The sequence below is a fragment of the Acomys russatus genome, chromosome 4 (genome assembly GCF_903995435.1).
Source record: "Acomys russatus chromosome 4, mAcoRus1.1, whole genome shotgun sequence".
NCBI lineage: Eukaryota > Metazoa > Chordata > Mammalia > Rodentia > Muridae > Acomys > Acomys russatus.
Genome location: NC_067140.1, coordinates 28,311,245 through 28,323,660, shown reverse-complemented (window position 1 = coordinate 28,323,660; position 12,416 = coordinate 28,311,245).

Here is a 12,416-nt window from a genome sequence, read left to right as displayed (position 1 = left end):
AGATATTAAAATGGCTACACCATCTTGCTTTTTCTTTTTATTTTTTTTTCTTTTTTTTATTAATTTATTCTTGTTACATCTCAATGTTTATCCCATCTCTTGTATCCTCCCATTCCTCCCCCCCCCATTTTCCCATTATTCCCCTCCCCTATGACTGTTCCTGAGGGGGATTACGTCCCCCTATATATTCTCATAGGGTATCAAGTCTCTTCTTGGCTACTTGCTGTCCTTCCTCTGAGTGCCACCAGGTCTCCCCCTCCAGCAGAAGATGCTCCAGCACACAACAAGAAACTTTGCTCAACCATGTTCATAGCAGCCTTATTCATAATAGCCAGAACATGGAAACAGCCTAAGTGTCCCTCAGTAGAAGAGTGGATAAAGAAACTGTGGTACATATACACTATGGAATACTACTCAGCTATTAAAAACAAGGAATTCCCGAAATTTGTGGATAAATGGATTGAGCTAGAAATGATCATAATGAGTGAGTTAACCCAGAAGCAGAAAGAATCAAATGGTATATACTCACTTATATCTGCATACTAGCCCAAGGGGCATGTCCCACAAAAGCCTTCACTTACCAGGAAACTGGGACAGAGGGGAAGGCATCCTATTGGGACTCTAAATGAGAGACGCATGGGAGAACAGCAAAATAAAAGGATCCAGAGGGTCCTAGAAATCTACAAGTAGAACAATATGATAGCCATCTTGCTTTTTAGGTCCATTTGTTTGGAAATTTCTTTCCAACCCTTTCTTCTGAGGTAATGTTTATCTTTGGTATTGAAGTGTGCTTCTTGTATGCAGTAGAAGAATGGATCCCTTTTTCTCATCCATTCTGTTATTCTATTTATTTTTACTAGGGAATTGAGTCCACTGATATTGAGAGATATCAATATATAATGGCTGTTAATTCCTGTTTTTATTGTTGTTTGTACTTGTGCCGTGTATGTGGAGGAGGAAGGATAGAGAATGGTGTGTGTGTGTGTGTGTGTGTGTGTGTGTGTGTGTGTGTGTGTGTGTGTGTTTCCCTTCTTTTGGTTTTGTGGTGTGAGATTATTTATTTATTTACTGTGTTTTCATGGGTGTAGTGTTGTTTCATAGGTCCATTTGCTTGGAAAATCTTTTTTTTTTTTGACATTTTTATTAGTTACTCACTTTACATCTCAGTCATAGGCCCTTTCTTCCTTTCTTCTGGGTCCTACTTTCCCTCCCTGTTTCCCCTCTCCTCCTTCCCCTACTCCTCAGAGAAGGGGAATCTCTCTTACCCACCCACCCCAACATATCAAGTCACATCATGACTAAGCGCATCCTCTTCCCCTGTGACCTGGCAAGGTAGCCCCTCCAAAGGAGAGTTATCAAAAAGCAGGCAACAAAGTCCATGTCAGAGTCAGCCCTCATTCCTCTTATTAGGGTACCCATATTAGGGCCAAGCTGCCAATTGGTTGTGTAGGGGGGTCTAGGTCCAGTCTATGTATGGACCTTGGTTGGAGCTTCAATCTCAACAGGCCCCCTGGTCCTTTATTAGTTGCCTCTGTTGGTCTTGTTGTGGAGCTCCTGTCCCTTATGAGTACTTCTTTTTTTTTTTTTTAATTAAACATTTTTTTTATTTTTTACATATACATTTATATTATTATACATATATGCAATAAACTACCTATAACAAGAAGAAGAACACAATCAGTAATTATATAAATGTTACATTTTTAGTGTTTTGGCTATTTGTATTTGACAGCCTTGAAGAAAACATCTTTCCTATCTTGATGCATCTAAAATTCTGAATGTAAATCTATCTCCATCACATCTTGTCATTATCAACTTAAACCATCTATCTAGACCTAAAAACATCTTAACCCCTAAACAACAAAACTTCATTGTAAAGCTAAGCTACCTGGTCTTCAACTCCATCAGAGACTTGAGAGGGAATAAACTTACCTGAATATGCCAGGAGTGCAGGTTAGTAGATTTCCAAATGAGAAGATGACAGAGACAGTTTTCTACCTGAATAGTCACCCAAAACTCTCCGTGATGTTGGAGCATCTTCTTCAGCCTTCTGGCCCAAAATATCTGTCAGACATATTTGTGAGGAAGGAACTACTGAGGACTTGCTTATCCTGTTTAAGTTTTGTGTATCAGGTATAATTTTAAGTGTATGGGGATAAATTCCTTTTAGGCAGCTGTTTACTAATCACCAAGATATGATGCCACTATTGAATCTTTAGGGATATCGCGCAATGCTGGTCATTGTTGTGGTTCTTAGGTACCACAGCTGGGTAGGACTACTAAAGGCTGTCCTCCCTTAGTAGCATGAAAAGCACCTTCCAGTAGTATGAAAGCTTTTCCTCAGAAGGAAGGCTTTTGGATCTGATCCAACTGAATTCTACCATGTCTTGTATTTCTGAGTGTGTGGTATTTTCAGCAGTACAGACACATCTTCAACTTACTGGATACAACAAAGGGTAATAGCAATAGTCTACATTGCTTTGGAAGTCTCTTGGACTACCCTGACCAACAATTCAAGCAGAGGTTTCTTATGCCTGGTACTGAGATTTTTGTTAGGGAATGGCTTCATTTAAATGATATACATGTACAAACATATTTCTATGATCCATCCATCTATCTATCTATCTATCTATCTATCTATCTATCTATCTATCTCCTCTCTCTCTCTCCATACACACCATATAGGAATTCCACGAATGCTATATAGCAAAAGGTATTGAAATGTGTATTTCAAGGGGACACTATTTAGGTGTTTTATGCAACAATATTCACAATAGCTAAGCACAGATTTAATCTAGGCCGCCATTAACAGATATTGGAGGGAAACTGTGTGGAATACACAGATAATATCCCACCATTAATACAAAAAAAAAAAAAAGAATGAAGTTTGCAGCAACATAAATGGCATAATTGCATATTATATTAAATAAAACAACACAGTCAAAAATGACATGTTCTCTTTACATGGGAAGGCTAAAATTTTGTTCTAGAAAAAGTAGGCAGCGAAGCGATTGCTATTATAACTTTGAAAGAACGTGGAGCAGAAGAGAACGGAGAGGCCACAGTTCATGGGTCCAGCCATGCAGTTACATAAGAATCGCTTCTGCTATAAACCATGCTAATCTAACCACACCTGACAATGACCACTTAGAATTTCAAAATAGTAAGTGCAATGGAGTTTGAACGTTCTCAAGACAAAGAAGTGAGAAGTGATTGAGAAGGTGGAGCACAAATGACGATGACATGGTCTTCATGTGTGTATTAAGATATTGACCATGCTCTATGAACATATGCAACTATGTGTCAGTTAAATAAGAAATGTGGAGTTGTCATGTGCATGTCACGGGCATTGTGTAAAAGCCACATTCACACATCATTTTAAATATGGTCCTTACTCGAGTTTAGAGACAGAGACCATGTGCATGAAATTGAACCTTAAAGATGCTGGAAATAATTTTGTCTGGCTTTATGGATTTGTGAGGCACACGCTTATATCTTCCTAAAATCTTGACAGTGTCATATAGTCAAAACTTGAGATAATTATTTAAAGGGCATTTCTTTCATTCAGAGTCTTGTTGAAGGTGGTAGGAAGCCAACCTGGGTTTAAATTTGGAATACTGTCTTTTTATTTTCTTCTATGGTCTTCTTTAAAACTTAACAGTAAATCATTTTAATCAATGCCCTATGATGCCACACTCATTATTCTATTTGGAAATTATAGCAGAAAAAGGTAAGTACATTTTCTATTTTCTATTTCACAGTAGGTAGCAGCATTTTCATCCTTTTTTCAGTAAAAGATAGCAAGTTATTTTTTTCATTCTCCAAGAGCATTTTATCCTAGTTAGTATGAACTTGTCCTAGAGTGTCTTCCAGTGGCCATTTTGTTCTGTATGCTATAAATATTTGTTTTGGACATTATACTTTGAGACTCCACTTTTTATGGTAATAATTTTCTCTTGCTATATGACCTAAGATTTCACATTTTCTTTTCTTTTTTTTTTTTTTGTCTTTTTTTTAAAAATTTATTCTTGTTACATCTCAATGTTTATCCCATCCCTTGTATCCTCCCATTCCTCCCCCCCCATTTTCCCATTATTCCCCTCTCCTATGACTGTTCCTGAGGGGGATTACGTCCCCCTGTATATTCTCATAGGGTATCAAGTCTCTCTTGGCTACTTGCTGTCCTTCTCTGAGTGCCACCAGGTCTCCCCCTCCAGGGGACAGGGTCAAATGTGAGGCACCAGAGTACGTGAGAAAGTCGTATCACACTCTCCACTCAACTGTGGAGAATATTCTGACCATTGGCTAGATCTGGGAAGGGGTTTAAGTTTACCTCCTGTATTGTCCTTGGCTTGTGCCTTAGTTTTGAACGGGACCCTGGGCCCAAATCTGCCTATCATATTGTTCTACTTGTAGATTTCTAGGACCCTCTGTATCCTTTATTTTGCTATTCTCCCATGCGTCTCTCATTTAGAGTCCCAATAGGATGCCTTCCCCTCTGTCCCAGTTTCCTGGTAAGTGAAGGCTTTTGTGGGACATGCCCCTTGGGCTAGTATGCAGATATAAGTGAGTATATACCATTTGATTCTTTCTGCTTCTGGGTTAACTCACTCATTATGATCATTTCTAGCTCATCCATTTATCCACAAATTTCGGGAATTCCTTGTTTTTAATAGCTGAGTAGTATTCCATAGTGTATATGTACCACAGTTTCTTTATTCACTCTTCTACTGAGGGACACTTAGGCTGTTTCCATGTTCTGGCTATTATGAATAAGGCTGCTATGAACATGGTTGAGCAAATTTTCTTGTTGTGTGCTGGAGCATCTTCTGGGTATATTCCAAGGAGTGAGATAGCTGGGTCTTGAGGAAGCCCTATTCCCATTTTTCTGAGATAGCACCAGATAGATTTCCAAAGTGGCTGTACTAGTTTGCATTCCCACCAGCAATGAAGGAGTGTTCCTCTCTCCCCACATCCTCGCCAGCATGTGGTGTCGCTTGAGTTTTTGATCTTAGCCATTCTGATGGGTGTAAGATGGAATCTCAGAGTTGTTTTGATTTGCATTTCCCTGATGACTAATGTGTTGCATCCAAGAAACACATCTCACCCATAATGAAACACATTTTCTTTTCTGTTATAAAAATTATAACATTTTGTTTTATTTTAAAAAGTATTAGTCCCCTGGATGGGGAGACCTGGTGACACTAAGAAGAAGGATAGCAGGCCACCAAGAAGAGACTTGATACCCTATAAGCATATACAGGGGGAGGAGGTCCCCCTCATTCACAGTCATAGGGAAGGGGAGTAAGGGGAAAATAGGAGGGAGGGAGGAATGGGAGGATACAAGGGATGGGATAACAATTGAGATGTAATATTAATAAAATATATTTTAAAAAAAAGAACAAGTTCTATTCCAAGACCTCAGGGGAATACTACATTGAAGCATAAACAATGGTACCTCAGTCATTAATATATTTAAAATAACTAAAACACATTTCTTTCTGGTTTCATCTTCAATTGAAAACCACCTAAAAAGTGTTCTCTGTAGTGTAATTAGCTAAACACATATGCATACAAGTATCCTGAAATGAAATGCCATAGCTACTAAGGTGAAGAGTATGTGTATAATGTTGCTGTGTATTGTAGCTACAGAATTCTATTCATGTATAGAGAGGCTGGGATACAGAAAGTCCAAAAATGGCTGTCTATCAACAAAAAGTTCACAAATCCAGCTGCTGTTCAGTCTGAGCTTTTCTTCAGTGTGCACCAGACTCCTAAAGAAGTAGGTTCTAATGCCAGTGAGCGAATGGATTTGCCTGCAAGAATGAGGGTAAGCAGGCAAAGAACAAAAGCCCCTTTCTCCATGTCATTTATATAGACTGCACCCAGAAGGTGTTTCCCAGATTAAAGATGGATCTTTCTACCTCAAAAGATCCAAATTAGTGGTAGGTCTTAATACTTCAAATAATTGAATTAAGAAAAAAAATCTCTGACCTGTAAACATAGCCCCTTAGATTTTGTTTAATCCCAGAAGTACTCGAGTATATAGCTAAGAATAACCATCAAAATCAACCACATTCTAGTGAAAATTCACACACTGAAGAATATACAGTGTGATGCCTTGAATGAAAGTGGCCCCATCATCTCATTTGGTTCAATATTTGGTCCCCAGTTGCTGGAACTGTTTGAGAAAGATTAGAAGATGTGCCCTTGTTGGCAAAAGCATATCACTGGGGAAAGGCGTTGAGGTTTCAGAAACCTGACACCATTCTCAGTGTGATGGCTATATATGGGATGAACTACAATCCAGAAGTGGAGGGCACACCTGTGATCTGGATCTTAAGGAAGAAAGACAACATGCCTTTGATCTGCATCTTAAGACTGAAAGAAATAGGATTTTTATCTGGAGCTTGAGTTGGAAAGATACATGCCTTTAATGCAGAGCTTGAGGCAGAAAGACACACCATTAGTCTGGGCCACACCTTCTGCTGAAAACCTATATAAAGACAATGGGAGAAGGAAGTGATTTTCTTCTTCTTTGCCTGCTTGACCTTGCATTGGCACTTCACTGGCATTGGAGCCTACTTCTTTAGAATTCCAGCCATATGGGACTGAGAAACTATAAGATTCTTGAACTTTCCATTTAAAGCTATCTATTGTTGGATTAACTGGACTGCAGCCTGTAGGTCATTTAAATAAATTCCCTTTATAGATAGACAGAAAAACAGACAGACAGATAAATAGCTACATAGATAATAGATGATGATAGATATATAGATACATAGATGGTAGAGAAATAGATGATTGATTGATAGATGATACATACATACATACATACATACATACATACATACATACATACATATATATACATACATACAAAATAGTTCCCAGTCTTTGGGCTGCCATTTTGTTCTATTGACAGTGTCCTTTGCCTTACAGAAGCATTTCAATTTCATGACGGCCCATTTATTAATTGTTTTTTTAAATTTTTTTTATTAATTTATTCCTGTTACATCTCAGTGGTTATCCCATCCCTTGTATCCTCCCATTCTTCCCTCCCTCCCATTTTCCCATTATTCCCCTCTCCTATGACTGTTCCTGAGGGGGATTTCCTCCCCCTGTATATGCTCATAGGGTATCAAGTCTCTTCTTGGTAGCCTGCTATCCTTCCTTTGAGTGCCACCAGGCCTCCCCATCCAGGGGACATGGTCAAATGTGAGGCACCAGAATACGTGTGAAAGTCATACCCCACTCTCCACTCAACTGTGGAGAATGTTCTGCCCATTGGCTAGATCTGGGTAGGGGTTTTAAAGTTTACCGCCTGTATTGTCCTGATCTTAGACCTGAGCTATTTGTGTTCTGTTCAGAAAGTTGTCTCCTGCACCAATTAGTTCAAGGCTCTTCTCCACTTTCTCTTCTACTAGGTTTAGTGTATCTGGTTTTATGTTGAGGTCTTTGATCCATGTGGACTTAAGTTTTGTGCAAGCGATAAATATAGATTTATTTGCATCTTCTACATGCAGACAATGATTTTGATTATTTCTTGATGGTTGCTCCTCTTTGATGTGTTTGCTTCTTTTCTTTGAGCTTTCAAATGTGGCATTAAGTTGCTAGTAATACATCTCTCCAATTTCTTTATGAAGGTGCTTGGTGCTATGAACATTACTCTTAGCTCTGCTTTTATTGAGTCCCATACATTTTGGTGTGTTGTGCTTTCATTTTCATTGGCCTCTAAGGACTTTTTAATTTCTTTCTTTCTTTCTTTCTTTCTTTCTTTCTTTCTTTCTTTCTTTCTTTCTTTCTTTCTTTCTTTCTTCTTTCTTCCTAGACCCAGTGGTCATTGAGGAGAGAGCTGTTCACTTTCCACCAGTTTGTAGCCTTTTTGTTGTTTTTGTTGTGGTTGAGGTTCAGCTTTAGTTCACTGTGGTCTGGTAGGATACAAGGGGTAATTTCCATCTTTCTGTATCTGTTGAGGATTGCTTTGTGACTGGGCATATGGAAATGTTCTGTAGATATCTGTTAGGTCCGTTTGATTCATAACACTTGTTAGTTTTATTATTTCTTTGTTTAGATTTTGTCTCATTGACCTGTCCATTAGTGAGAGTGAGGTGTTGAAGTCTCCCACTATTAATTCATGGGATTCAGTGTGTGATTTAAGCTTTAGTAATGTTTCTTTTACAAATGTGGATACTCTTGCATTTGGGACATAAATGCTTAGAATTGAGAAGTCATCTTGGTAGATTTTTCCTTCGATGCATATGAAGTGTCCTTCTCCACCTCTTTTGATTACTTTTGGTTGAAAGTCTATTTTGTTAGATATTAAAATTACTATTTTGCTTATTTCTTGGGTCTGATTGCTTAGAAATTTTTTCCAGCCCTTTAGTCTGAGATAATGCCTATCTTAGTTCCCGATGTTTGTTTCTTGTATGCAGCAGATTGATGGATCTTATTTTTAAATCCACTTTGTTAGCCTGTCTCACTTTATTGGAGAATTGAGTATGTTCATGTTGAGAGACATCAATGACCAATGATTGCTAATTTCTGTCATTTTGATGTTGGTGGTGATAGTGTGTGTTTCCCCTCTTTTGTTTTTGATTGTGTGAAATTATTTATTTCCTGTGTTTTCTTGGGTGTAACCCTTCTTGTGTTGGAGTTTTCCTTCTAATATCCTTTGTGGGACTGGGATAACGGAAAGATATTCTTTTAATTTGGTTTTCTCGTGGAATGTCTTGTTTTCTCAACTTGTGGTGATTGGAGCTTTTGCTTGGTATAGTATTCTGGGCTGGCATCTGTGGTCTCTTAGAGACTGCAAAACATCTGCTCAGACCTTTCTGGCTTTTAACATCTCTGTTAAGAAGTCTTGTGTACTTCTAATCAGACTGTTTTTATATGCTACTTGGCTCTTTTCCCTTGAGGCTTTTGATATTCTTTGTTTATTCTGTACATTTAGGGCTTTAATTTTTATGTGGCAGGAGGATTTTCTTTTTTTTGGTCCAACCTATTTGATGATCTGTAAGCATCTTATAAATTTATAGGCATCTTTTTATGTTAAGGGAGTTTTCTTCTATAATTTTGTTGTAGATATTTTCTGGGCTTTAGAACTGGGAATCTTCTTGTATTCCTACTACTGTTGGATTTGATGTTTTCATAGTGTCCCAAATTTCCTGGATGTTTTGTGTTAGAAACTTTTTGTGTTTATCGTTTTCTTTGACCAGTGTATCAATTTCTTCTATTGTATTTTCTATTTCTAGGATTCTTTCTTCCCTCTCTTGTGTTCTGTTGGTGACCCTTGTGTCTGCAGTTCCTGTTCTCTTTCCTAGGTTTTATATCTCCAGGATTGCCTCAGAATATGTTTTCTTCATTTCCTCTATTTCTACCTTTAGATCTTGAACAGTTTTATTCATTTCCTTCTTCCATTTGATTCTGTTTTCCTGTATTTCTTTAAGATTTTGTTCAGTTCCTTCACCTGTTTTATTGCGTTTTCCTGTATTTCTTTGAGAGATTAATTTTTCTCTTTTAAGTCCTCTATAATTTTCATAAAATCAAATTTAAGATTGTTTTCTTATGCTTCAGATATGAGAGGATATCCAGGGCTTACTGTAGTAGGAGGTTCTGATGGTGCCATATGGCCCTGTGCTTTGTTGCTTGTGTTCTTACCCTGACCTCTAGCCAAGTAGCTGTACCTGGTATTAGCAATCCTAGAGGCCAGCAGCCATCAGCGACTATCAATGACAGGCAGCCATCAAGGACCATTAGAGACAGGCAGCCATCAGGGACCATTAGAGACAGGCAGCCATCAGGGACCACCAGGCCTCATCTCTACCTGCAATCCCAGAGACCAGCAGCCATTGGAAACTACCAATTCTCCCCATATCCCCAGAGACCTGCTGACACCCAGGAAAATCAGAGCATTGCTGCCACCTGGGACCACCAGCTCTACCTACAATCCCAGAAGCCTACTACCATCAGGGTGTTTATCTTTGATTATGAGAGTTTATAGAAGGTTTCGATTGTCCTGGAGCTTCTACATACAAGGTTATGTTTCTAAACAGAAAGGAGTAGCCCTTAGTAGGACTCTACATTATTATCTTTAAAGACAGAGGCTTCTTTTACTCATGAGAATTTTTTTTGTCAGCAATGTTTCAAGATTGTATTCTTAGGTACTATTATGTTTGTGAGAGATGACAATGCTATCATATCTCCTTAAAGCAAGGCCTCCTTTGAATGCCTCACCTCATTTGACTGAACATGTAAAATTTCACATAATTAATTTAGATGCCAACATTTTTGTTAGACAAATTCACTTCTATTTATTTTACTAACCTTTACATACCTGCATAAAGATAGTTCTTTGTTACTGTATGAAGGTATCTTCCCAGGAGATGGAACCACCCAAACTATTGTTTACAGTAAGTGTTGAATCTACATTTAAACCTTTTTCAGATATTCAATTGTATACACTTATACTTCTCAAAAAGTTAGTAGTAAAGGGAAATCTTACGGAAATGTTCTGGGTACAGTCACTTGATAATCGTCCTATAACAACTGTAAGTTATCATGTAATCTCAATGATACACAAGCATATCAAAAATTTATAATCAATACAGTAAAAAATATCCTTCATACTCAGAACAAAGATTATACCTAAGATATGTGTTATGACAGCAGCAATAAAGCATATTGATTAAATGTTCTCTTGTTCATTTCTTTAAGGTCATGTATTTCTTCTATAGGAAATATATAAATTGGGAATATTAAACAAAATCACATAAAATCACGCACATATGAATGAGAATATATGTAGTATTTTCATTATAGCCTTATTTGGTTTATTTTATACTTTTCCAAATAACAAGGGAAATACATTTCATGTATTAAAAACACCATTATTTTTATTATATTATGTGGCATGTGCTAACAAGTATGTGTAAATATTTTAGATACATTTACTTTAGAAAAGTTTAAGTTACATATTATTCTAAATGCTTAGAATATAGGAAAACAAATGTCCATCAATTTCTTTCAACTGGATGTATGTTTTCATGAGTAGCTTCAAACTATCCCCACAGTTTGTATTAAATGTATTTATGCTAATAAAAATTGACAGGAAAATACCTTTTTCACAGTCAGTCACTTAAATTTGTTATGTTGCTACTTCAAAGGATTTTAATTAAAATTAAATATTTAAAAATGTATTATGCTAGCTTTCGTCAGATCATATTCTAGTAAGTGTTTAATGTGCTTTGAGCCTATTTTCTCCATAAATGTCTACTTGCATTCCTTTAACCCCTCTGACTCTCACTTGCTTCCCTCATTCAGAGAGTTTCCATTTTATATTCTTATCATCTATACACATTTGATTTGAGATATATATGAAAATCTGGGTATCAGCAAATTTAAAATAATGTGACAGTATGACATTAGCATTGCAGATACAAACTGAACTTGCTGAATATAATTATTGTCAATTTTACCTGTACTCCTGTAAGTGCAGTAACTTCATGTGCTTTTATACACCATTAAGTCCATATGGACAAGTTTTCTATTTCTTGTTTCAAGTTGAAATAATATTCTTTCACATGTTGTGAGCACTTAAATGTAATGGAACACAATATTCCTAACGTACTTTTTTCCTATGTCCTAAAGTGGATCAGGAAACACTCAGAGACTATTCTTTCTACCCAGAAGTATGTTTGTTCTTCTTAAGAGAGATTCTCATGTATTCTTGTAACTGATACACTGACACAAAGAGCAACATTGCTAATAGATCACATGCATTTAAATCTTGGCACATGAATTGAGCAGAGCTTGAAAGAATCCTCGAACTAAACAAAGCATCCTGGATGCAGATGTTGTAGATCCCTGTAGTAAGATCGTAAAGGTGGTAAGTGAATGACCCTGACAGTGTACCACAAGCTCATGGTGCAGAGTCCACAGAATCCACAATGTTCTCTTCTCCCTCTGCCTCTCAAAGTATTCCATGGTACACTGTGAATAATAAAATCCAAGTCATTATTAGAGTAGCCCTCGTCTACCATTTATTCATAATTATTAGCATTATTGAAGAAGTGCATATAACCTGAGAGATTGGTTATTCAAATGTGAAAAGAGAAAACTATGACAGCATCATGAGAACAGGTAGTTTTGAACTAATAGAGCTGTAGACTACGAGGGCTGGAAATACTCTTAAATTGTGTTGTCTAATCTCTTTAACTTATGCTGTGCAAACTGAGTCACGTTCACAACATGCCACACTAGTTATAAAGTTTTCTTTGAATATTCTGTGTTTGGAGATCTGGAGACTGAATTTCTATTTCACCACCTCAGGACCTAGGACCCATCCCTATCACTCTCTCAGTTTCCATTTTCCCTGTTCACAAGTGTTGTGAAAGACAAAGCCCCACCACTGGTTC